The sequence below is a fragment of the Scylla paramamosain genome, chromosome 2 (genome assembly GCF_035594125.1).
Source record: "Scylla paramamosain isolate STU-SP2022 chromosome 2, ASM3559412v1, whole genome shotgun sequence".
NCBI lineage: Eukaryota > Metazoa > Arthropoda > Malacostraca > Decapoda > Portunidae > Scylla > Scylla paramamosain.
In genome coordinates this window covers 21,445,343-21,459,365 of record NC_087152.1, presented here as the reverse complement: position 1 = coordinate 21,459,365, position 14,023 = coordinate 21,445,343, and the positions used below count along the sequence as shown (strand labels likewise).

The following is a 14,023-nucleotide window of genomic DNA, read 5'->3' as shown; positions in this document are numbered from 1 at the left end:
TTTAGAAGAGGAGAGGTGTCCTACAGATTGAAAATTAGATCTTAAACCGCGAATGTTGCAGAAGTTAATGAAGAAAAAGTTGAGGGGGGTGTCAAGACACTTAGGGTCGTCGACAGAAAGGTAGTCCGACCTGGGAACATTTATGGTCCCCTCCCCAGATGGGGACTCCAAGGCTGGTGTAGGAGTCGCTATGATGATTTTAAAAATTTTGAGTGAAGGGTGTGTGTGTTATTAGGTGCTTGTAGTTTTGTGTGGAGGAAGAGAGTTGTCTTTAGAGGGCAGGCTGTGACTGCCCCTTTGTGTTGAGACACAAAGGGAAACGTTCAGTGAGGTCACAGCTGGGTTTAATGATAAGTTCACAGCACCCCCTGAACAGTGCTTTAGACCTCACTGGGAGTAATTATCGTTTCGGCAGGTGTCTACTGCCTCCTCCTGCTTACTGCCTCCTCCTACTGACTTCAGTTGTTCAATTTCCTCTTTTTTTCGTTTTTTATAAAGATATCGTCGATATAACGGCAGTAGATGTCTGGTTTCTTGGTCTTTTAGAAAACTTCCTTTTCTACACAGCCCATTAAGAAATTAGAGAGTAGGACACCAAGCTGTGAACCCATTACGACACCGTCTGTTTGTTGGTACTTGTTCCAGCTAGGGCAGGTGAAAGGTACTTATTTTGTGCAGCATTCGAGGAGTTAGCAGAGGTGCACTTCGGGGATATCAAGAGGGGTTGTTTCTTGCTGGTGGTAGACACGTTGGATAATATAATCGATGGTATGATCAATTGCAAAGTTGATGAATAAAGACTCCACATCTAGTGAAGCGATGGTGCCTTACGCGTTCTCTGTTTTTAAGAGGTCCAAAAACTCAATGGTGGAGTTAAGACTATAGGTTGCTGGAACATTTGGTGTGAGGATGGAGCACAGTTTCTTGGCGATGTTGTGGGTTGGTAATATATATATATATATATATATATATATATATATATATATATATATATATATATATATATATATATATATATATATATATATATATATATATATATATATATATATATATATATATATATATATATATATATGGTGGTCAGAATTTGGGGAAAGGTAGAGGGTAGATACACAGTGCTAGCAGCATTCCTTTATTCTTGTTTTCGTTTTGGGATATACAATCCAATCTTCATACCGTCAACAAAATTCAGGTAAAAATAAATTAATATACTCAAAAAAAAAAAAAAAACTTCTCTTAGAGAGAGGGAGAAAGCGAGAGCGACTAACTGGCTTACACTGGGGACCACCATAGTTCCGATATACCACCATACGAACACAAAACATTCTTGCCGTGGAGAGCTCCTGTGGTAACTATTTTGTCCAAGAAAAGGTAACGTTGTTGCTTGTCACTTGTGGTAGAGTATAATTATCACAGAACACATTACATGGAAATCTTTTAATAGAGGACCTTTCGTACATAATCCTTTCGCACATAATTCATTTATTTTTATTTTATTTATTTATTTATTTTTTCTTCTTTTCTTTACAGTGGCTTAATTGTGCCTTCATCAGTGAAAAACTCTTGACGTCGGGAACACTAACTTCTGACTTATGAAAGGGCTGCATGAGCAATATGGGTCCGCGCACACAAACACAAACACACACACTACACACACACACACACACACACACACACACACACACACACACACATACACACACACACACACACACACACACGTGTGTGTGTAAACTTTTTTTAGTATTGACACTTGATAAGAATAAATATGCTGGATGAGTTGTACATGCATAAATCGCAACGTCATTGTCTGCAGTGTTAGTGGCTATAACACAAAGCATATAAATTTTACATTAGCATCAAGGACAGGAGGGACAATACTGCCCTTACGCTGTCCCAGAGGGAAAGTAATAAACCGCTTATGCCCCCGGGGTGTCGAGATGTAGTCTGCCAGACTTCGAGGGAACGAGAACGAGCCCCGCGGGATCATAGTGCACATTCATGTTCAGAGAAGCCTCCCCGCTGGTACTTCACAAACCTGCAACTCTTACAACCATGACAGAAAACTTTCTTTTAAGTGATGTGTGAACGCGGAGAGACTTAATTTTTACACCTTTGTCTGCCTGAGTACTGAAGAATAACTGCATTTCATATGTTTTTTTTTTTTTTATTGACGTAAAATACTTCCCAAGAAAAGTATCAAAAGGCGTCAAACTGAGAACAAAAACAATATCAACAACAATAACGACAACAACAACAACAACGACAAAAATAACAACAAAAATAACAACAAAAATAACAACAACAACAACAACTACTACTACTACTACTACTACTACTACTACTACTACTACTACTACTACTACTAGTATTACTACTAAAACTACTACTGCTGCTGCTGCTGTTGTTACTACTACTGCTACTACTACTACTACTACTACTACTACTACTACTACTACTACTACTACTACTACTACTACTACTACTGCTGCTGCTGCTGCTGCTGCTGCTGCTACTAGAAGTAGTACTACAACTAGTAGTAATGCTACTAGTAGCAGTACTACTACTAGTACTACTACTGATACTACTAGCACTACTACATTAAAATAATACCTCCACCCCATGTTTATTGATGTGTCAATTAGGGGCTCCATTACTTGGAGGTCATTAGCCCCAGCTCTCGCTAATGACTGTGGCATCCAACCATATCTAATACTCTATAATATAAACATTAGTTGTTAACTATAAATTCACTCTACCTCTACTCTATCTACTCTTATGCCACTCTCCACCACTGTAGCCTCGCAGTCGAGGCCTCCTAAGTCTGCAGGTATGGGAGTGGAATGCCTTGTCCCCCTGAGACACAGGAGGGCAGATCTGAGGAGGGAGAATGAGAGACGGCACCTCATCCATGCGACGACATGGCTCCTTGGCTGGTGCTTCTTTTCTGCCATTAGGTCGGCTAGTCTTGAGTAGAAGCACTGAGCCTTGGAGCCCATCCCGCCAGATGTGGTGAAGACCAGAGGTGTGAAGCTGCCCTGGTCAACGTGTTGGATTCTTTCCCCATACGCTCGGATCTTCTCCTGCTCATTCTTGCGGTGGGCGGCCTCCAGGGAGAGTTCGTGGTGACAGGCGGCCATCGGGTCAAAGATACTACTAGTACTGCCACCACTACTACTACTACTACTACTACTACTACTACTACTACTACTGCTGCTGCTGCTGGTACTACTACTACTACTAGTACTACTACTACTACTACTACTACTACTACTACTACTACTACTGCTGCTGCTGCTGCCGCTGGTACTACTACTACTACTACTACTACTATTACTACTATTATTATTACTAATACTACTAACTGTTAGAGAAAATACTACAATACTTACTTGATCAACACACTGAAGAACTGAATTGAAGTCACTTCATGGATCATATTAAAGTTTTTTTTATGAAATACAGGTGTGGTAAAAATATGTTCCCAGGTCGGCTAAGTCGCTAAAGGCAGAGCATAAATAAGAGGAAATGGAAAAAAGAAAAAAAAATATTACGCAGGGAAGAAGAGGATTTATTACACAACAACGATGCATGTGTTTTTAACGAGTCCATAAAAAAGAAAAAAAAAACTACCCGCACAAACCTTATATATTTTGCATGCATCCGCGTATAAAGAGTCATTCACACTGGTCAGCAAGAAATTCTTTCCTAAGCTATCGATTTTTTTTTTTTCTTTTAGAATGGAAATGCCACTGGTTTACTTAGAATGTTGGAAATCTCAACAGCGTCCTCCACTGCAAATTGGCCATCAAGAGTACTACACAGATAAATAATTTTAATCGATACAAATGTTTCTTTATTTATTCTATTCTAGCTTAAAATAGGTGATATCATAAGTTTGGAAATTGTTTGTAGCATTAAATTTATTGTTCTGATGTTATAGAAATTAGTTCATTCAACTTGCATTCGAGAGACGGGAACAGCTTTGTTTTTTTGGGAGGGGTTTCTTCACAATGCAGAAGATCATAACAGAAGATGACCTGTAACCCTGTTGTCAGACATGACACAGAGTGTTTGTGTGTGTCAGTTTCTAGTGAACCATCATCCCTTACATTTATTTATAGCGAATTCATCGCCCATAACGAAGTCATTAGATCATCCAAGGTTTTATATATATATATATATATATATATATATATATATATATATATATATATATATATATATATATATATATATATATATATATATATATATATATATATATATATATATATATATATATATACGAGTATATATATATATTCTTTTTATTGAATTTTTTTACCCTTGGCCAGTGTCCCTCCTATATATATATATATATATATATATATATATATATATATATATATATATATATATATATATATATATATATATATATATATATATATATATATATATATATATATATATATATATATATATATATATATATATACATATATATATATATTTATATATTCATATATAGGAGGGACACTGGCCAAGGGCAAAAAAATCCAATAAAAAAAAAAAGCCCACTGAGATGCCAGTCCCATAAAAGGGTCCAATGCGGTAGTCAAAAGTTGAAGGATAAGTGTCCTGAAACCTCCTTCTTGAAGGAATTCAAGTCACAGGAAGGTGGAAATACAGAAGCAGGCAGGGAGTTCCAGAGTTTACCAGAGAAAGGGATGAATGACTGGGAATACTGATTAACTCTTGCATTAGAGAGGTGACAGAATAGGGGTGAGAGAAAGAAGAGGAGGAGGGGAGGTATGCAGTTAGCAAGATCAGAAGAGCAGTTAGCATGAAAATAGCGGTAGAAGACAGCTAGAGATGCAACATTGCGGAGATGAGAGAGACTTAGACTTAGAGGAAAGGAGTTAATGAGACGAAAAGCTTTTGATTCCACCTTGTCTAAGAGATCGGTATGAGTGGAACTCCCCCACCCCCACAGACATGTGAAGTATACTCCATACATGGACGGATAAGGCCCTTGTACAGAGTTAGCAGCTTGGGGGCGGGGGTGAGAAAAACTGGCGGAGACGTCTCAGAACACCTAACTTCATAGAAGCTGTTTTACCTACAGATGAGATGTGAAGTTTCCAGTTCAGATTATAAGTAAAGGACAGACCGAGGATGTTCAGTGCAGAAGAGGGGGACAGTTGAGTGTCATTGAAGAAGAGGGGATAGTTGTCTGAAAGGTTATGTCGAGTTGATAGATGGAGGAATTGAGTTTTTGAGGCATTGAATAATACCAAGTTTGCTCTGCCCCAGTCAGAAATTTTAGAAAAATCAGAAGTCAGACGTTCTGTGGTTTCCCTGCGTGAAATGTTTACTTCCTGAAGGGTTGGATAGATGTTTAAGAATCTTCCTGTTGAGGGTAGATTAAAAAACTTTAGATAGGCAGGAAATTAAAGCAGTAGGACGGTAGTTTGAGGGATTAGAACGGTCACCTTTTTTTAGGAACAGGTTGAATGTAGGCAAACTTCCAGCAAGAATAAAAGGTAGATGTTGACAGACAGAGCTGAAAGAGTTTGACTGGGCAAGGTGCAAACACGGGGGCACAGTTTCGGAGAACAATGGGAGGGACCCCGTCAGGTCCATAAGCCTTCCGAGGGTTTAGGCCAGCGAGGGTATGGAAAAGATCATTGCGAAGAATTTTAATAGGTAGCATGAAGTAGTCAGAGGATGGAGAAGAGGGAGGAACAAGCCCAGAATCGCCCAAGGTAGGGTTTTTAGCAAAGGTTTGAGCGAAGAGTTAAGTTTTAGAAATAGATGTGATAGCAGTGGTGCCATCTGGTTGAAATAAAGGAGGGAAAGAAGAAAAAACAAAGTTATTGGAGATATTTTTGGCTAGATGCCAGAAGTCACGAGGGAAGTTAGATCTTGAAAGATTTTGGCACTTTCTGTTAATGAAGGAGTTTTTGTCTAGTTAGAGAACAGACTTGGCATGGTTCCGGGCAGAAATATAAAGTGCATGAGACTCTGGTGATGGAAGGCTTAAGTACCTTTTGTGGGCCACCTCTATATCATGTATAGCACGAGAACAAGCTGTGTTAAACCAAGGTTTGGAAGGTTTAGGTCGAGAAAAAGAGTAAGGAATGTACGCCTCCATGCTAGAAACTATCAGCTCTGTTATGCGCTCAGCACACAAAGACGGGTCTCTGACACGGAAGCAGTAGTCATTCCAAGGATAATCATCAAAATACCTCCTCAGGTCCCCCTAACTAGCAGAGGCAAAACGCCAGAGGCACCTTCGCTTAGGGGTATCCTGAGGAGGGATTGGAGCGATAGGACAAGATACAGATATGAGATTGTGGTCGGAGGAGCCCAACGGAGAACAGAGGGTGACAGCATAAACAGAGGGATTAGAGGTCAGGAAAAGGTCAAGGATGTTGAGCGTATCTTCAAGACGGTCAGGAATACGAATAGAGTGTTGCACCAATTGGTCGAGGTCGTGGAGGATAGCAACGTTGAAGGCAAGTTCACCAGGATGGTCAGTGAAGGGAGAGGAAAGCCAAAGCTGGTGGTGAACATTGAAGTCTCCAAGAATGGAGATCTCTGCAAAAGGGAAGAGAGTCAGAATGTGCTCCACTTTGGAAGTTAAGTAGTCAAAGAATTTCTTATAGTCAGAGGAGTTAGGTGAGAGGTATACAATACAGATAAACTTAGTTTGAGAGTGACTCTGTAGTCGTAGCCAGATGGTGGAAAATCGGAAGATTCAAGAGCGTGGGAACGAGAGCAGGTCGTTGCGCACATGAACGCAACATCCAGCTTTGGATCGAAAATGAGGATAGAGAAAGTAGGAGGGAACAGAACAAGGGCTACTGTCAGTTGCCTCAGACACCTGAGTTTCAGTGAGGAAAAGAAGATGAGGTTTAGAAGAGGAGAGATGGTGTTCTACAGATTGAAAATTAGATCTTAGACCACGAATGTTGCAGAAGTTGATGAAGAAAAAAATGAGGGGGGTGTCAAGACACTTAGGGTCGTCATCAGAAGGGCAGTCCGACCTGGGGACATTTGTGGTCCCCTCCCGATATATATATATATATATATATATATATATATATATATATATATATATATATATATATATATATATATATATATATATATATATATATATATATATATATATATATACGAGTATATATATATATATATATATATATATATATATATATATATATATATATATATATATATATATATATATATATATATATATATATATATATATATATATGGTCCATGTGGTCCATGTTTGTTTATGTCTTTAACCAGATCATCACAGAGGAATTATTGTAACTTAGTGTTATGATATACATAAATGTAGAATATAGTCGTGATAACGAGGGATAAATATGTTATCTGATGAAAAGGATTGAGTTATGACCAATCCTATCTCTCTCTCTCTCTCTCTCTCTCTCTCTCTCTCTCTCTCTCTCTCTCTCTCTCTCTCTCTCTCTCTCTCTCTCTAAGTATTCCGAGTATTTTCCTTCCGGTACATTTCCTTCTTCTCACACAACCTTTCAGTTTTTTTTTTTTGTTTTTTTTTCTTATGAAAAATATAAATGTCTCGCTTTTTGTGCGGTTCATTAGTAATATATATATATATATATATATATATATATATATATATATATATATATATATATATATATATATATATATATATATATATATATATAAACACACACACACACACACACACACACACACACACACACATTTCTGATTTTATTCTACGTCCATAGAGTTATAGGCAAGTAAAAAGGCAGGATGAAAGTGGTAAAACTAGCATCAGTAAGGCTGAAAAAAAAAAAAAAAAAAAGGAGAACTATCCTGGCTTGGTAAGTAGTGGTTGGAGGGGGAAGGCGATGCAGACACACATGACCGCTTTCTCTGCCTCCCCACGCCACCACCCGACACTCCAATCTCGCCCTGTCCCAGGAGAGGGGGCAGAGTTATCTCCTATGTTTACCTTTCCCTTCCTCTTCATTACCCTTGCTATCAGAGTACTTGTATTTAATTAATTTCTTTTAAAAGTCACTGCATTTTTTTTCTTCTGTACTTCACTCTCGTCAGAGATGCTGATAAAACTCTTGGCAAATAATAATGATGTAAGTGATGACGCATCATGACGCATAAACCATAATCAACATCTTTAATGACACTCATTTCAACAACTTGGAATCTTTGGCACCCAGTCCTATGCCACACATACACAGCCAGCACTGTGAGTATTGTGAGAACAGGTGAATCTAATGCTGAGGAGAGCAAGCAAACGAGTCTATCAGATGGGTCTATTGTGTAGGTAAGGTGAGGGAGATCAGGTGGGATGCTTGTGTCAGTTCAACAAAACAATTACGTGGGCTCATACGTTATGCTACACTGGAATAAACTCCATTACTTTCTAATCTTTAGATACGAGACAAAAGTACGTATTGCGCATGTCTAAAGCTACATAATAATTTTCTTTTTAGATTCAATTTAGTCAACCATTCATAATCCTCGGTAACCATGACGTCACGCTAAGATAACCAATCCTAGGAGGTGAGCCGTTCCATTTCAGCCAATGGAAGGAAGCTGCATCAGTGACGTCACAGGTCGGGTGCTTCATATAAAGCGAGGCGCAGCGGCTGGAGAATTCTAGGCAAGGTTTAGTCAGTCTCCGCAACTGGTCGAGCAGAGAGCACACAGGTACGTGGCAACATCTATTGAACACTACAACTCAAAGTTATTCCAGGGCGGATGACGCATCTCTCATTCTTCATATTAAGTGTTTAGCAGAAGATCCTGTTTCTCATACTATACTTGATATAACGATCCTTCTGTTTCTACACACTCTTTTCGTTAAAACAATCCAAATAGGGTGTCATCTCTTGCACACTCAACCTACCAGATTTACCTGAAAAAAATAAATAAATAAATAACCCCTGACACACGTTTCCATTTTATCTATGAGAGAACTCTCCCAACACATTTCGTTTTTCATGGCCACCCTACCACTGTGCCGCTAATCAAGGCGCAGAAAGTGATAGAAACTGTGTACTTGTGTAATGTGAGTTATAAGTATGTACAATCAACGCTAGGTATCCCTATACTAGTAAAATAATTATATATTGCCAACTTTCAATACAACTGATGTCAATACAACACACACACACCCACACGCACACACTATCATCATGCATGATTATGTAATATATTGCATAAATTTAGTGTTTAAATTCATTGACTCAATTTAGCAGTCACAAAACTTCAGGAAGCTTACCGGATAGTAACACGATAAAATATAGTCTTATGAGCACTTTAGTAAATTTAGCTTAAACGATACATTAGTTACATACATTAGTTAATTTAAGTTAATTAATCGTCCAAAATATTAGCCTGGTACAATCATATATGCAAATAAATTATCTAAGGTAAATTAGTAAACAGCATTGTGGGACACCAATAAAAATAGACGGTAACGAGAAGATAAAAGAAGCGTCTGAGAAGCTGGTGGTCAAGCGTTAGCGAAGTGGAACTCTAAATGAGGATTCCGACTTTCAAGATGTAGTTTATATTACTTTGCAATTCTAAATTATCGTCACATTTTCTAAGTAGACAAGCTCCGACACCTAACTTGGTCACCTCAGTTCCCGCCCAGTCCAGTTAGTGACGTGGTCATGTTCCTTTTTCTCTCTAAGTGGACTACTGGGCTGGTCAGGTCAAACCATAGGTAACGGCTGGCGCAGCCCGATTAACTGGATGTTGGGTTGTACCCCGAATCATTCAAGAAGCAGTGTCTACAGTCGAAAGTAAAAATCTAAGATGACGCTACGTTGAGTTCTAATTTTGAAATATCAGTGGTATTCATAACGTTAGACCTCAAATCACAGACATCCCTATAAAATATGTTTATCTAAAGATGAATATTGTCAGTGTACACGTACTGGAATTAGCTCAGCAACGTCACACATTGTTTTGATTGTTAGTTTGTAGATTACAAGATAGAATTTGCATAATTTGTCTCACATCTAGTCCGAGGCAAGCGACGAAAACATCATAACCATTGCAGTTGCAAAAATAGGTTGAACGAGAGATGCATAGATAGTAAATAGAATTTTCTTTTAATTTCAAAGAACCAAATTAAGAAGGGCTTTCAACTATTTTACACTTAGAATTAGCATCATGCTGGCACCACTATCGCCAAACATTTACCAGTCCTGTGTTGTTGTGGTACTAGATAAGTTGAAGGACGAGGGTAGAGGACCGTGTGTGTGTGTGTGTGCGTGCCAGAGTCGAATCTACCATCTTATGCCAAAAGATCGAGGGGAATATGCTATAGTGTGATATACACTTAAACTGGACAGCGAGTAAATAAAATTTACTCGCTGAATTTACTTAAATAAATTCCGAAGATAATAAGGATGTCGGTAGACTGTGCGAGGACTGTACTTTTCAGGTGATTTAGCACGCTTAACGATTCATTCACTTTGTCTACTTTACACTATTAATTGAATATTTATTGATTACTCTTTAAGGAGCCGGCTTTTATTGGTTAGGAGGAGTTACGGTCTAAACACGTGCGAAAAAAAAAATACTACTACGAAAATGGCGTCTACTCTATGTATGGTCATGACGTCACGGTATATAAGTGATTACAACTTAGTTTAGATTAACGTAACATAAAATGAAATATCACTGTTTAATTTATTTATAAATTCATTTCCGACTTAAATTCTAACAAACGTATTTAAAAAAATATTACAAAGATCACTTGTCAGTACAACAGCAAGGTGAACGCCTTACAAGGAAAAAATTACTCACTGTTTCATTAGTATTATGAATTATTACAAATCCAACGTCAAACAGAGGTCTTGCTCATCCTTTATCCACGGAAAATGCTATTAATGTCCTCAAGGCTAAGCCTTGCATATTCTCACTTCCATCGTTTTCCACTCAAAGTTCAAAACTTTAGGTATGTACTGAGTTTTTTGGACTGGGCCTTTTCAATATCCTTGAATATATATATATATATATATATATATATATATATATATATATATATATATATATATATATATATATATATATATATATATATATATATATATATATATATAAGGAGGCGCTAAAATAACGATAACTGCCAAAATATGGGGACATCAGGGTGACAGTAGCACCATAGTAAGGGCGTAGGGTGACAGTAGCACCATAGTAAGAGCGCAGGGTGACGGCAGCACCATAATAAGGGGAACCAGAGTGACAGTAGCACCGTAAGGAAGGGGTCCAGGATGACAGTAGCACCATAGTAAGGAGGGTCCAGGGTGACAGTAGCATCACAATAAGGAGGGTCAAGGCTGACAGTAGCACCACAATAAGGAGGATCCAGGGTGACAGTAGCACCACAATAAGGAGGGTCCTGGGTGGCAGCAGCACCATAGTAAGATTAAAGAGGGTCCAGGGTGACGGTAGCACCATAGTATGAGGACACCAGGCTGACACAATTGTAAAAAGGCACAATTGTAAAAAACTGGCAGGACGACACTAGTGCCTTAGTAAGAGGACGGCAGGATGACAGTAGATACCATAGTAAAGGATACTAGGATGACAGTGGTATAGTAAGAAGGCCCCAGGAACAAGAAGCTGCTAGTAAGGAGACGCCAGGGTGACAGTGCCATAGTAAGAAGAGGCCATGGAAAAGGAAGTCGCATGGAAAAGAGACTCCAGGGTGACAGAAAGGACCATGATAGGGGCTCCGCAATGAGTGGAAGGCTGTGGAAAAGGAAAGGACTGTTGATAAAATCAGTGTTGTCATCAGCAGAGCAGTGAAAACTTATGGAAGCAGAAGTTTTAAAAGGAATGATGATAGATAAAGAAGGAATTTGGCTGAATACATTACAGTTTATTCCCCATCATTTGCCGGACGGTATTGTTCATTCCTTTTACTGTCCAAGAAATGTTAGGCCATGATGAGTTTCTCAATTGCACTCGCATTTATGTGGTTTAGCTAATTAAAGTTTTTTTTCTTTAATTTCTTGTTTCTCTGTAATTATTTCAGAAAACTATACGAACATTGTCTCTTGGTTTGCACAAGAAAAATTAATCTATTTGTCTTTTCTTCTTTTCTCTTAATGTCTTTTTTTACTTGGTTTTCCTCATGTGTATGTGTGTGTGTGTGTGTGTGTGTGTGTGTGTGTGTGTGTGTGAACATTAACGCATAGGCAACGCATGGGGAATGTGTAATCAATAAAGAAACAAATACTATTCTCCTGTAGCGGTGACAGCAACGTGTAGACAATGACGAGTTCCCAAGAATTTGAGGAAGAATTTTGTCAAGTAGTGAGGAAAGGTATGGGTTAAGAGGTCAGACAAAAACAGAACTTAGATGGATAAATAAGTAATTGAATAAGTGAATAAGTTAAACAAATAGAGAAAAACGTTAACGAGAAAACGGGTTAAAAGTAGTAATATTATTAAAACAAAGCAGCTAACACCGAAAAAAAAAAAAAAAAAAAAAAAAAATATATATATATATATATATATATATATATATATATATATATATATATATATATATATATATATATATATATATATATATATATATATATATATATAAACGGTAAACGATAAAGGTAAAGTGGAAGGTCTCGCAAGGACTTGGGTAAGGAAGGAGTGGAGGGAAGACAAGGAGGCCGGCCTGAGTGGTGCGGGCGATGATGGTTCATCTGATGTAAGGCTTCAACGGCCATCACACCAATGTCTTCTCACCAACAGTGAAAAGCGGAAAAGAAATAGCATATAGCCTCTACGTATCAGGGAAAGAGGGAGAGCAGGGGAAGATGAGAGTGATGGATGAATCCAGATAAAAGAGCCTGAATGGCTCGATGTGTTTACTATATGCGGCACGGATAAGTAACAGATTGCCCGTTATTGGGACTGTCCCAATAAATATTTGGTAATATTTATACTCCTGGTTATCGATAGGTATAGTGCAAGGTTATACAATAAACACTGGACAGCTGACGTTAAGGGAAATTAAGAACACATGCTGTATTGATCCTAGAAAATCAAGGAAAGCAATGCAGAACTGCGAATTGAAGAATCAGTTACGTATAATTAAAAAAAAAAAAAATTCCGGAATTCATTGGTTGTCATTTACCCTGGTTCTTATATATGAATTGAAATCGCGCTTGTTGAGCTGATACAACATTTTAAATTATTCGCCGGAGGGAGCGAGAGGGTTCAATTTTTTTTTTTTTTTTTTCTTTTTTACCGCACATCTCTACAGCCCACCGTTCCGCCTGTCCCTTGTAGGGTACAACAATGATTTGGCCAGGAGCACCTTTTGGTGTCCATCGCATATAAAAATTGCGATTTTAGTCTCGCAAACATCCCTCTTTAAGAAACTTTTGACGGCGCATCTTTCTTATTTTATGACATATCTTCGTTAGACCTACCGTTTTGCTGTATTTTGCATATTTCGATTTATCGCCATGTGAGCGAAGGTATCTGTCTCTCAACTCGCACAAGTATTGCCTCATCACTACAGATCGAGCTCGAGGACGCAAAATGCGCTAATTATTTGCCATAATTCACTTCATATACGGGATAGCCAGTTTTGGTTGACACCATCAGACTCTAGCAGTGACTGAAGGATCATGATTTATTGTAAAAACTTGACAAAACATAAAAGAAGATGGTATTATGACGAGTTGAACTGTGAAGATATTAAAAAAAATATATATATTTATAGCATGTTTTACTTAAGCTCACTATTTTCAACAGTTAATCATTGAATGCTGAAATATATCATTACATTAAGTAGGAAAAACTCACGTGAGAACGATAGCGTAATCAGAATGCAGATAAATCTCCACATATTGAAAACAGTCATTTATAGCAACTTGTCACTCGCAGCAACCATCACTGCGGCGCGACACAGCGTGGCATGTGCAGGTGAGCTCAGTATGACCAGGTCTGCGACGCGTCTAAAAATTAG

General features: G+C 38.1%; 1 protein-coding gene across 1 annotated transcript in view; it reads left to right on the top strand.

Annotated features, from left to right (window-relative positions):
• The first annotated feature begins 8,629 nt into the window (after window positions 1–8,629).
• Window positions 8,630–14,023, top strand: part of LOC135111760 (cardioactive peptide-like) — a 37,308-nt gene continuing 31,914 nt past the window's right edge. The window contains exon 1 of the mRNA XM_064025469.1: window positions 8,630–8,730. The gene's annotated coding sequence lies outside the window, so the exon portion shown is untranslated. The remainder of the gene's footprint in view (window positions 8,731–14,023) is intronic.